General features: G+C 33.3%; 1 pseudogene; it reads right to left on the bottom strand.

Annotated features, from left to right (window-relative positions):
- Positions 1-3,774: 3,774 nt before the first annotated feature.
- LOC143643705 (ubiquitin-conjugating enzyme E2 D3 pseudogene) lies at positions 3,775-4,111 on the bottom strand (annotated as a pseudogene).
- Between the last annotated feature and the right edge of the window lie 354 nt (positions 4,112-4,465).

Genomic DNA, 4,465 nt, shown 5'->3' with positions numbered 1-4,465 from the left:
CACTTTTCAAGACTTACAATAAAGTCACAATAATCAAGAAATTAATACACTGACAAAAGGATTAACAGAGATCAATGCAACTGTAGAGTGAAGAAATAGACTCATACTAATATGAATAATTGATTTTCAACCAAGGAACCTGGTATTTAGATATGGAAAATGTAATCTCTTTCAACAAATGGTGTTGGATCAATTGGATATTCATATATAAAACAAAACAAAAACACAAACCCAAAAAACACCTCAACCCTAATCTCACATAATATGCAAAATTTAATTCAGCATGTGTCATAGAACTAATTGTGAGTGTTTGAGTTTTAAAATTTCTTTAAAGAGAATAGAGGAAAACACCTTTGTGACTTTTTGCCTTACACAAAGATTTCTTATATAGAACTTATAAATCATGAAATATACCATAGAATATAGACAAATTGGATTTTCTCAAAATTAGAAATTCTCATCAAAAGTAACTGCTAAAAAAATGCAAAATCAAGCCCCTAACTGAAGAGGAATCTCTACAAACTATGTATCTGAACACTTGCATCTAGACAACACAACTTAAGAAGAAGACAAACATAAACAAAATGGGCAATGATTTTGAACACATTTAACCAAAGAAGATATACAAATGGCAAATTCATATAGTGTATGAAAATACACTACCATTAGTCAATAGCAAAATGCAAATGAATGTCCAATGAGATACCTGTACAGACCACCCATTTCTACATTCTGCCCTTAATGACTCCCCTGCTATCATGTTTTCCTTAATTCCTGCACCTGCTACCCCTCACAGTAATTCCAGGTATATATTGGCATATTAAAAGTGTCTTCATTCTAATTAAGCATTTCAACACATATCTTGCAATGATAAGCCTCAGTATTTCTCAATGACCCAAAAATCAACTCAAGCTATGTATTTTTTCCTATTGGATTCTGTGGAAGTCTTATTTACTAGCTTTAAAAAACTGAACCTATTTTGATACATTATCTGTCTTGACAGGCCATTTTGTGCTTCTGAGACAGGTCACTACCAATTTTTGCTCTTCTATAATGGTTTTATGAGAGACTCTGTCCGAAGCAGATAGAGAGCTAGGTAAATAGTAAAAAACAGTATATTTACAAGGATTATTTCTTCAGTGATAGATATTTGAGTGCAGAAAAAACATTGTTTAATTTCCCCCCAATAAGATGAATCAAGCATAAAAGTTACCTAAATGCTCCAAAGTCAAATATCTCTTTTGTCTTACTAAAGTGGATAGTTAGCACAAAACTTAAAACCTAACCCTTACTCCAATTTCCCATTATTTCTTATGAAATCTGCACCAAGTCAAATAGTATATTTTATCCTTTTACTCCTCATTAAGTATTAGATCCACTGGAAAATCTGTCAAAAAATTGAAACACTTCTTAGCTTTTTAAAAAGTTTTATTGCTCTTTTTTTATATTGCCTATTTAAAGGTAAAATAAGTAACTAAAATTAATTATATAGAGGAAAAGCAAACACTACATTTTTGGAGGGACACGTCAATGCAGAAATTATTGCATTTCATCCTGAGAGAAAAAAAGAATTTCTGATAAAATTAAATACGGTTTAAAAATATATGTTAAAGATGATTTCGTTTTCAGTCTCTCTTTGCCAAAAGATTTATACAATTTGGCCAACATGATTTTGCTTGAGATTGTAGTGACCTTGATTTTTATTGAATTTTAAGACAGCTGGATAATAAAAAGATGGAATCATGATAAAAGACATTGCATATTTAGTATCATTTAATCTTCTCACTTATTACATGCAGTTTTCTGAAATCTACATGATTTAAGTGTGGTATTCATGTAAACATATGAATAAGAATATCTTTTTAAACATAAATAAAAATATTACAAAATGCAAGGATACTTTAACGGGAATCAGAAGGGTGCCTTTTAGCAATATTTCTTGCCAATGTGAGAGGCAAAAATAACATAGGATGTGAAGTAATGTGTACTCGGATGGTGATATCCATATATTTAGGCAAGGCAATCTCACTTTCTCTGGAATAATCTTTCCTCTAAAGATCTGTATCTCTTGTCAAAGCTGGAAGGAGATAAGACATTTCAAAATGAAGACAGGAGCTATGTTCCTGGCAAGGTCAGCAGGATCAAATAAAGTCTCAGTGTTGAAAGGACCAGAGGCTAACTAATTCAATCTTCTTTAAAATGCATGTAATCACTTTAAACCTTGATACTTAGAGTATGGTTTGAGGACCACTGAACTGACATCACTTGGGAGTAGCTTAAAATGCAAAATCTTCATCCTTACTCTAGACCTACTCATTCAAATCTGCATTTTCAACAATATTCTCAGGTGGCTTATGTGCACGAAAGTTTCAGAAGCAACTGTTTTACAATTTTACCTCCAAGTGCTCATCCAGTACTTATGTGAACATATCCAATTACTGGGAAATAATTCTCTGGGGTAGCTTTTTCCAGTGTTAGACAGTGTCACAGTTCTGACGTTAATTTTTACATTAATTAAAGTAAATATTTACTACTCTGTTACTTCCACCCAGTTAATCAAGGATCTCATTCTAAATTCAATCACAAAAAGCTCAATACTCTTTCTCTTTTAGAATAGTATTTTAGAGGCTTTCAAATAGAGTTTCTAATACTTTACTTTTCTCTGTATTCTTTACTCCTTAAATATCATAATATTGATTTCAGCAAAGTTGTTAATTCCACAAGGCTATGATCTCCAGGAATGAATATGAATTATAGGTAAAATATAGTCAATGCATAATTGAGCACTTTTATCATTTTCCTCACCCTGCACATCCTACCTCTTAACAGAGCATATGGGTTACACAGCATATAGGATATGTGTATTTTATGGGGAGAGTGGTATTGCATTATCAGGTAGACTCATACTGAGCCAAATACGTCTAGAACTGTAGATATTTCCTACGATGACAGTGCTAGCCCCCCCTACTTTTTTGATTTATGCAACTTTATTGAAGAAAAATAAATAAATTACTAGCAGAGCTATTAGTTGACCACTCATCCAATGATAACTTGCATCATTTCTTGAGTGCTATATTGAATAGTGTATTGGAAGATGGATTAACTAAAAGCGCCAAGCTTCCTAACAATTTAAATGAAAATTTAAAAATGTTTGAGACCCTATTTTGGAATACAAAGGGTGTGAGACTTCTGATTTCCATTCTCTGTGGAGCAAGAGCAGGTCATTTCTTTATTGACATGCATGAAACAGATCACATTTTCTGTTCCGCTGATGCTGTAAATTCAATACCAATTCTCCATACACATCAGTTAGAAGCATAAAATATATCACGTAACCTCAAATTTCAAACAGTGGAAGGTTGAAACAAGAATGGATGCTGCTGTAGAGTAATGCTGCTTCCTTTGATGTGACAATTTAATATCCATCTCTCTCCCCCTCAGATGATTTCTTCAGCATGTTAGAGCAGTGAGGAATGGTTTTAGTCTCATAACCAAATTAAAGTGAAGTCATTGGTCACATAATACACATGCTCCATGTTTTAAAAATATTCTGTATCTTGGGCAACTGTTCTCTTGTGACTACTTTATAACGTCCTAAGCTGGAAGACCTTAAGTCTTCTCAGATGAGCATGTGAATGAATGGGGGGAGGTAAAAATAAAATTTAAAAGAGTTGAGTTTGATAGGGGAGCAGTCAGATAAGAATATCAAAAAAGGAACAATAATTTAAAGTTTATTCTGGTTATAATGCAGGTTATTCTGACTTTATGGTAGCATCACATGGCATACTTCTGAGTCCATTCCTGGGATAGTCTGTTGTACATATCTCTGCAATCTCTGGCACTAGGGTGTTATCTGGGTTTGGATCACTTAGCAGTGAATAAATGGTTAAAAGAATTTTAGAAATAGTTAAAGCAGGAGATTGCTGTGATCTTAGAATATAGAGCAAATGCTGCCATTACTGTTAATATTTGGATGATAAATTCTTGTTGTAAATGCAACTTTAGGTGGTTTTCAGGGGTAGTCTGTAGGAAAATGAATTGTCAAAAAGAATACACATCCTTGATATGGGCCAGCATTAGGTCCCATGATTGTGGTTTGTCAGTGAAACATATCATCCCCATCTGGACCTGCCAGAACATTGTGCTGCGAGGGCACAGGCTGAATTACTACGTTCTTTATTAATCAATTTCAACGCCGTAGTCTGTGCTTTTCGTCTGCCCCCCACCCCATTTTTGAATAGAAATGTGGAACGTTTAACATCTAGTCGTGCAAACTCGTGCACATTTATTTGCCCTGTTGCCTACTGTTTACTGCAGTTCTTTTCCTATGACTTTTAAATTCAGCATTAGAGTCACTATGTCACCTAAACAAAATTAAATGGGTTTGATAATTATTTTTTTATTTATAAATTTTCTATTACTTCCATTTTAATGTTTTCTTAAGGTCTTACCATGTGTATCAACT

Source organism: Tamandua tetradactyla, chromosome 8, assembly GCF_023851605.1.
Source record: "Tamandua tetradactyla isolate mTamTet1 chromosome 8, mTamTet1.pri, whole genome shotgun sequence".
In the NCBI taxonomy this organism is placed as follows: domain Eukaryota; kingdom Metazoa; phylum Chordata; class Mammalia; order Pilosa; family Myrmecophagidae; genus Tamandua; species Tamandua tetradactyla.
This window is presented reverse-complemented; position numbering and strand designations above follow the sequence as displayed.